Source organism: Acanthochromis polyacanthus, chromosome 3 (genome assembly GCF_021347895.1).
Source record: "Acanthochromis polyacanthus isolate Apoly-LR-REF ecotype Palm Island chromosome 3, KAUST_Apoly_ChrSc, whole genome shotgun sequence".
Taxonomy (NCBI): Eukaryota; Metazoa; Chordata; class Actinopteri; family Pomacentridae; genus Acanthochromis; species Acanthochromis polyacanthus.
In genome coordinates this window covers 4,015,280-4,024,508 of record NC_067115.1, presented here as the reverse complement: position 1 = coordinate 4,024,508, position 9,229 = coordinate 4,015,280, and the positions used below count along the sequence as shown (strand labels likewise).

The 9,229-nt window shown below is 39.2% G+C and overlaps 1 non-coding gene across 1 annotated transcript; it reads left to right on the top strand.

Annotated features, from left to right (window-relative positions):
• Positions 1-1,481: 1,481 nt before the first annotated feature.
• trnac-gca (transfer RNA cysteine (anticodon GCA)) lies at positions 1,482-1,553 on the top strand. The gene has a single exon. It is a non-coding gene; the product is annotated as a tRNA-Cys (tRNA).
• The last annotated feature ends 7,676 nt before the right edge of the window (positions 1,554-9,229 follow it).

Genomic DNA, 9,229 nt, shown 5'->3' with positions numbered 1-9,229 from the left:
ACTACTCTCAGCAGGATGATCAGACACCAGCAGTCACTTCATTTTTCACTGCTGATCTTCCTACTGTGTTGTTTAAACGAACTGCTGTGCTGGTCCTCGCTCCCCAGCTGTGCCTGTCTTCATAGTCATACATTCGCTTTGTTTTCCATCAGCATTTTTTTCTTTCAGAGAGAAACAGGTGAACTTAACCCTCCTGTTGTGTTCATTTCCGGGCATCAAAAAACATTTTTTTCCTTGCCTGAAAGAATTCCAAAAATTCAGCCAAAAAAAATTCCAGTAATTTCGTAAAAGTTTCCCTTAAAAGTTTTATTTTTTAAAAAATCCCTAAATTTAGCAGGAAAATTCTAGTAAATATTTTCTAAAAATGAGTAAGAATCTTTAAAAAAAAAATCCTAAAAATATCTAAAGTGATTACACATATATTGGTGAAAGTTCTAATCTTTTCTTTAAGCACATTCACAAAAAATGATTGATGGTTGATTTTTTTTGTGAATGTTCTTAAGATTGAAGCATGTTCTTAACATTGCTTTTTTCCACCAAAAAATGTTCAAAGATTTCCCAAAAATGTTGAAAATGTGGACATCAGAAGTTTCACTGTGAAAATATATTTTTTTGCCCCACATTTTCAAGCTTTAAACCGGGTCAACTTTGACCCACAGGACGACACAGGGGTTAAAGCTGCTGCTTTTCTAGTCAAACTTCCCAGCTCATACTGTGTAATCAGTTTATTTTTATGGTTGTTTTTTCCCCTCTGGTTTAGTTTACAAGTAAAACCTGCTCCAAACTGATGAGTATCAGAGAAAAAATTCTCAACAACAGAATTTAATAGGATTAAACAGACCGAGCTCCAAGATGTTAATAGGAGCTTGGTCTGTTATTTTATGTTTTAGTTTAGAATAATTCAGTTATGAAAGGTATGAGACTTTTTCTTTAAAAACACAGATAAGATGTGTTTGTCCCCACTTTAAATTTGGATGCTTTAATGTTGACTTTTCTTCACTAGAAAATGCCACCTCTGATTCCAGGAGCTTATTCAAATATGGGGTTTTAATTGGGATGACTGAGGACAGTTGTCTTCCATTGACAAAAATGGCATAAAATCTTCTAAATCTTGTTTTTCATTCATATCCGTCACAGGTGGCTTTGCTTTGAGGTGATGTGTTGGTATTAACCAGTCAATACAGGACTGTTAACAGTTTTAGGCTCAGTGATTGATGCTGTGGATGAAAAAGCATAATCGATCTGAGAATTTACAGTTTAGTGGGAGAGCATTTGACTACAAATCCTGGAGGTGCTCTTACCATGGTCTGCTGGGACGCTTTGCTGCCGGCGTACATGTGGATGTTACTTTGACACATAACACTGACCAACACTTTGTTGCAACCAAAGCAGACACCAAATGGAAACAGCATCCTAGATAACAATGCCCTTCTCTATTAGGACAATGCACATTACCACGCTGCACTAAGTGTTCAGGAGCAGGGGGTGTAGCTCAGTGGTAGAGCATTTGACTGCAGATCAAGAGGTCCCCAGTTCAAGTCTGGGTGCCCCCTAAGATTGTCAACCTTTTTATTAGTGTTTCTGTTTATTGGGATGTTGCATCTTGAAAAGAATCAGTGAACTGGATTTAGGAAACAAATGAACCAATAAACACACAATACTAACCCTGCTAATAGACAAACATGTACTCTAATCCACTACCTTGTGCAACAATGGCTGGTTCACTGGTTAACTGGAGCAGCAGCAAGCTAGCAGAGACAGTGTAATGCTCTGCTGGAAAACATTCATGTCTATGTTCCTTTGATATGTACCACCTAACACCTACCTAAATATTTTAGCAGACCTCCTTACACCCACTTACGGCAATGCTATTCCCTGATGGCAGTGACTTCTTTAGGCAGGATGATGCACACTGCAAACATTGTTAAGAAACTGTCTGAGGAACATGACAAAGAGCTTAAGATGTTGACTTGGCCTCCAAATTCCAAGATCTTAATCCGACCTGTATCCAACTGAGCATCAAATAGATGTGCTGGATAAACAAGTCTAATTCACGAAGGACCCAACTTGCGACTTCAAAGGCTTCCGGGATTTAAAGGATATTAGACTACATTAGGATGGAGGTTTAATGTTGTGGTTGTTTGGTGTATTCCCCCCAACAGAAGTAACTTTGTGGTACTTATCGATCAAAAACTATCCCTGCACAGATCAGTGGGCGTAGCACTGTGGTAGAGCATTTGATGGAAGATCAAAAGGTCCTTTTAACTTCATCAGGATGTGGCAGCTTAAATCAAATATTTGTCTTTAATTCCACCAGTTCCAAAGATTTCAGAAAAGCATAAATTAATATGCAAACACTCCAATAGCAAAAGCAGCAACACCAGGTTCCATGTACATCGTTCACTTGGGAAAGAGATGCTCCATGAGATGAAAGCACCCACTTGACCATTGATGAAGACCACCTGAACCTCTTCATGACGATGGAATTTCCTAAGAGCAGTGGCTTTTTTTCTTTCAGCAGGGCACTGTTCACTGCCACCCTGCAGACTTTGCTCAGGACTGGTTTGAGGAACATGGCAAAGAGCTTACGGTGTTGACATGCTTGATTGGATTGAGATTCCCAGATCTCAATCTGATCAAGCATCTGTGAGATGTGCTGCAAAAACAAGTCTAATCCAGGAAGTCCCCACCTTGCAACTTCAAGGCTTCCAGAGCTTAAAGGATCTCAGACAATATTAGCCAGGTGGTTTTAATGTTGTGGCTATTAAGGGTATTTCTCCTCAATAGATGCAACTTTGTTGTACTTATTGATAGAAAAGCACTGGTGTTCAACTGCAACACAATAAGAGGGGGTATAGCCCAGTTCAATTCTGGGTGCCCCTTTGGTGTGATCTGTAGCTGCAGATTTAGAGAGCTGAAAGGTTTGTAGTTTTATTCTCATTTAAAAAAAACAGCAGCTCTTTGTTCTGGACAAGCCTGTTTGATCAAATAGGGTTAAATTCCTACATTTCATCAGACAAGTGGAAGAACTGTGCACGAATGAAAACAGAAAAGACATTGTTCGATGCCGAGAAATTTCAACTGTGGATCTCTTGATCTCCAGTCAAATATTCAGCAACTGTGCTGGAGTGTGTCGCTTTGGTAGTGATGATACACTTACTGCTCAACAGTCATTGGTCTTTGATTCACAGTCAAACAGTCACCTGATCTATGTTAAAACAGACATTTCTCACTTGTCTTTCTGAGTAAAAACATCCACAGGATCATTTTAACTATGTGACGCTCTCAAAGCACCTTCTCAGTGTAATCCACTCAGCTGTATGTTCAGCACATTTTTGAAAATGAATTTAATCATGTATACACAGTCCAGTCAGTCTAATTCAGTAGCAGCATCTTGTGTTTTTTTTTCCCCAAGTGACCTGTGACAAAAGCTGGAGCCCCTTAGTCCTTGCATGAGGTTTTGCTTTGCTTGTGATAGCATCATCTGAATACTAAAGAAAACATTCCAAAGACGTTGTCACTAAAGGAGTTCATGACTATGCTGTTGGGCTGACAGCAAATATGTGTGTGTGAGAGAGATGTTTGACTTTTGGCCTTCTTTAGTGCCTCATAACATCTCACATCAAAGAGAAAAAAAGACTTGACACACATTAGGAAGTCACCAACTCCCACACCCACCCACAGAGGCAAACACACTCACATATAAGCATGACACCACCAATAACAACCAGGTTTACCAAAAGAGATACACTGCAGTGGCAATGTTCCCTCTCTGAACCACAACTGACCTGTAAATACGCTGAGATAGAAGCATAACGCATGAAGATCTGCAGGGAGTAAACTCTGACAAACTGCTGTGCTTTGTGATACTGCTTTAAGGATGAGTGTGGGAGTGACAGTCTGGTGTTAATGTTCATGGGTTTGGTTAATGAGCTGAAGGTAGACAGTCACTGTTGTTGTTATAGAGGGAGAGAGAGACAGTTCAGTCTTTATTAATCTTGTACGCTGTGTTAACTCTCTCTACACATCCTAAACAGCCTTTCTGCACGGCGGACTTTTATGTTCGCACTGTACGGTCCATTGATCAGAATGAGGCCGACCATAAGCACGAGACATCTGGTTGGGTTTGTGCATTGATCAGTGACAGAAAGGCAGCTTTACTTTGTGCATTTCTACTATGAAGGGCAAGGTAGAAAAATGAGATGCTGCAGACAGCTGGAAGATGCACACAATACAGCCATGAAACAGTAAAGCTCAGTGTTATGATATCGCATGTTATCAGTGGCGAAGGAAGTATTCAGATCCTTTACTTGAGTAAAAGTCCACATTTTTAGATAGTTCAGAAGGAAAATGTCATTATTTTGGTGAAGCTGTTAACTCATGTGCATCCGAGCTTAAATGCACAAGAAACCGTAAAGGTTGAAAGACCACTGATTGTTATATAATCTAAAATCTTTGTCATTTTATAAATAGCTAAAGCTATCAGACACATGTAGTGAAGTGAAAAGTAGAGTATTTCCTACTGAAATGATGCACAGTGGAAGGAAAGCAGCGTGAAAACGAAGTACCTCAAAGTACAATGCTTGGTAAATGTTCTTAATTACTGTCCTAGTCCTCTACTGCACATTATAATGTATGACACTGTGTTGTGTGAGACTTTAATTTAAAGCTTTAGGATGTGAAACAAAGCAGCAGAATACAAGATGATTTGATTTGCAACACAAGACCATAAGATACAACATTATGAAGTACGCTGTGATGCAGTTCGATAATAGGATAAAAACAGATGGGGCGCCTCTGTTTCAGATCTCATATTTATTCTATTTCATTCCTTTTTTTAACACAGCACAATGAAAGTATTCACACTGACATCTAAACTTGCTGTAACTGGTGTATACTGTAACCATGCATGCATGCAAACAAACACTGTTTGGTTTTGCTTGGTTACGCTGCAACAGGACGGTGTTATATCTCCACATACTTTTTAATGCCCTCATTCCTTTACACCTTTAAGATCTTCTTCTGCTCATTTAAGGTGCGGGTGGCTACACTCACAGGTGTAGCACTGTCTTCTCACACACACACTTTGATCTGAGGGGTGGTTTGCTCAATTTGGTGGGAATTTCCCCTTATATCGCTGGAGGAGTGTCCCCTTCCTCTACCTTCCAAAAATCTTCTATTTTCTCTTTCTTCTTCCAACTCTTCTGAAGCTCCATGAGCGCTGCCCTTCAGGGTTTGGATCCTTGCATACTCTTCGTTCCTTTTTTCTTCTTCTCCTCCTCTTGCAGCCACATTCAATCCTCTCCTTGTTCGTGGTCCTGTGATCCTTTCACAGCCAGGCCACCAAGTGCTTCTATAAGTCTCCTATAAGGTCTTGGTGTCATACTTCAAACAGCTCCTTCATGCATTTCCATAACATGTTCACTGTGTTGCTGACAAGAGCTTAGAGGAAGAAGGAGAGTTGCCAAGTGTGAATGAGTTCTTTCTCCTCCAACTTTCAAGTGACCTATTAAGAGTAAAAAGGGGGAAGAAGGAGTAGTGATTGAGGCTTTCATTGGAGTAGACAGCAGTGTTGGCCTACCTTGTCTGCAAATTAGTGCTCTGATGCTTTGACAGGATTTTCCGTTGTAAAAACAAATGATGGCCTACAAACGCTGGAACATCACCTTCAGTCAGGCCTTCTACCTCTTTCTTCCCCTCAGGGAGAGAGTCTACATTTTCTGTTTTAGTTTTAGACTTTCCCTATTCCAAAATGGGAATAGCAGAAAAGCAAAATTAGGAAAAGAAACTATTTTGCACACTATACAGCCATGGCCATGAGTTTGGACACAAGTACCATGTGAATTGTGAATCTTAGAAAATACCACAAAATTGTCACTTACCAGTCATAGCCATCAACCAAAATGAAATACAGATATTTCCAGTGCATAAATTTGATGTTTGACAGCAAATATTGACATTGAAATATTAACTGCAAATTGTTGCACAAATTTTGTCATTGACCATCAAAAGTTTTTCATATACTATTTGCTGTCAAACATCAAATTTATGCACTGGAAATATCTGTATTTCATTTTGGTTGATGGCTATGACTGGTATTTATATTGTAAGTGACAATTTTGTGGTATTTTCTAAGATTCTCAAGCGTCATGGTACTTGTGTCCAAACTTATGGCCATGGCTGTACTGACATGGCTTTTTTCCAGTTAAAAGGTAAAATAAGAAACCCCGCTTTTCAAAAGCACAATCTTTATATTAGACCAAATGAAAGCTAATCACAAACACAGTTTTTGCTCAAAGATGCGTTTAGAAAATTGGTTAAGTTATGGTTGTGGTTAACGAGACTGTCTTAACTGAAATGTCGCAGGTGCCGCCTCTGCCGTGAAAACTCAGCTGTCCTGTGCAGAGAAACCACCTGAAAATTGCTGCAGTTGAGTTTCTTTCCTCTCCTTATTCTTCACAGAAACACACTTTAAAACAAAACACAGACTCAGACATCTGAAATAACTCAAAATTTTCCTGCACCTGTGTTTCCCACCTCCCCGACTCTAGCAGTTAACCTTTTTTCTTTTCGAGATGAACGACTCTCAGTGAGGCACGACCACAGCTCTTTCCAGCCGAGGTTATTTTCCCCACCATGAGGGCAAACAAAAAAAAAAAAAAACAAACTCTGACTCAAGTTCTTAATTTTGGAACAAAGCGTCATAAGAGTCACAGAAAAAGCACAAGCTGGTGTGAATGATGAACACATACGAAGACACTCGCATTAAAAAGCACGTAGGCTGGATGTCACACAGCTCGAAGGAAAGCCACTTCCCTAAACTCGCCATCTGGGGAAGTTCTGGTGGTTTTTCTGTGCAAATTTGCACAGATGTGGTTTTTACAGAGCTGCTAAGAAAAATCTGTACGGAGATGTGGAGTTGAGGAAATGCGTCAGCAGAGGAGGAATACTAACCTCTCAGGACAAACTCATGCATTCACACACAGACTACAGCTTAGTGGGTCTGTGTGTAGAGGTGTGCATGACCCTGTACAGTCAAAGCCATTGTCTTAGTATGTTTAATGTCACCTGTGAAAGCAGGTGAGTATGCAAAACATGTTAAAGTAGGATGTCTATGCAGCTCATGTTACACTGACTGTTATTTGTGTGTGTGCACAGACATTTGACAAGTGCAAGTCTTTGTTTTGATTATTCAAAGACAATGTTGTGTGGAGATTTGTTTGATTTGTACAACAAAAAAACATTTTATCATGTGTGCACAAGTTATAATCCTGTGCAAATAAGCTATTAGCTATCTTGTAGAAAAAGTCATTATCATGTGCAAACAAGTTATTAATTTGTGCACACTTTATTTTACTGTGAACATGTTGACACCACAAGTTGTTGTCTTGTGAAAATAAGATATTATCTGTTTGTTAACAAACTTACTATCTTGTGCAGAGAAGTTATTAACTCTCGCACACAAGATTTCTCTGTAAACTAGTTACTATCTTGTGTAAATAGATTAATTTGTGTAAATGGCTTAATATGAACTTACTGCACACAATATCATCTATTTACACAATATTCATCTATTATCTTGTGTAAATAGATTAATACTGTGTGCAGAGAAGTTAATGTCTTTCGCAAATAAGGTACTATGAAGAAGTTATTGTCTTGTACAAAGAAGCCACTATATTCTGCAAACTGAGTTGTGTAAACAATGTGAAAAGAAGTTCTTATCTTGTGTTAAGAAGTTATTCTGTGAACAAGTTACTATCTTGTACAAAGAAGTGATTATCCTGTGTGAACATGTTATTATCCTGAGCAAATAAGTTATTGTATTGTGTTAAGGAGTTATTATATTGTGTAAATAAACTACTATCTTGTGCATACACGTTGTTACCTTATTATTTTCTTCTATTAAGTTATCTTGTGTTAATAAGACCATGACTGGTGGAAACAAGTTAATGTGTGAACATGTTATTACCTTCTGCAAAAAAAACCATTATCTTGTTATTACAAAAAAAATCACAGTTTAAACTCTAGGGGCCCTGTGAATTTTTTTTTCCTGCAGTCTTTGAGAGATCTGAGTGTTGGTGTTAGCCAACAGGACAAGCCATGACAATCACTGCCTTTATGTTGCGAGCAGATGGAAACCCAGCTGAACATAAACATCTGAACTTGACTTGGGCTGTTTTTTTTTTTTTGGTTTGTTTTTCTGTCTCTACTTCTGTGCCCCGAGCGTTTGCACTGTGCTTCTACAAACACCTCCATAAGGACATGAATCGAGGCATAAAATCTAACAAATTCGTGCTGAATGTTAAGGCCATAGAAAGCACATGATCGAAGTTAGGCGCGAACACAGTCGCAGCTTTGAAAGAGAAAATTTAGATAACATGCAGACCTGAAGAACTGTGTCTTAAGAACACTTGTCGTTCGATTTGAATTTGACCTAAAGGACATAAAAAGGACATGGGTGTGGCTAAGCTGATTTAAATACACAACCTGAGAGTGGAGTTGGCCCAGCAAATGCAAACACAATATGATCGCTTTTGCCATTTTGTGATCTTTATTAATATTGTTAAATACACTAATGTTATCTACTACTAATGTTGTCCAACCTGATGAAGACTGTTGTGATCTGTAGTGACTGAGTCATTTAAATCACCAGCATGGCTTCACTAGACAGCCTGAAGGCTCCCAAATGACTCCCCCGAAGAGAAAAATGGGTCAGAACTGGAAGGCAGGTGAGGCAGTTAATGAAAGATGTAAAAGGGGAGACAGAGGCTTGGGGAAAGGAAAAGGAGAAAGACGTAGAGACAGACAGAAACTGAAGAAGAAAATGACTGGGAGTTAAAAATATTCGTGGTATGCACCTTCACTTAAAGTCTAACCAGGCAACGCACACACACCCACACAGGCACAACCAAACCCTTCTCTGCAGTATATGATAAGGTAATAGGGGCATTGGGTTTCCACTCTTTCTCCACAAACACTATCTGATTTAGGGGACTTCCTACTTACTCCCCCCTCCCCGCTTTCTTCGTTCTTTGATATTAATACTTCGCAGTGCGTGCTGTTTCATGTGTGCTCATGCCAGAAACTATCTACACCTTGTAAACGTCAGTCCTGCAGCAGGGCGAGTCAGAGTAGCTGCAGTGTGTATGTATTTCTATTAATGTAGCAGTGGATTTGTGTCTGAAGTACACCTGCAGTAAATATAATGTCCTTCTATAGGATTTGTTTA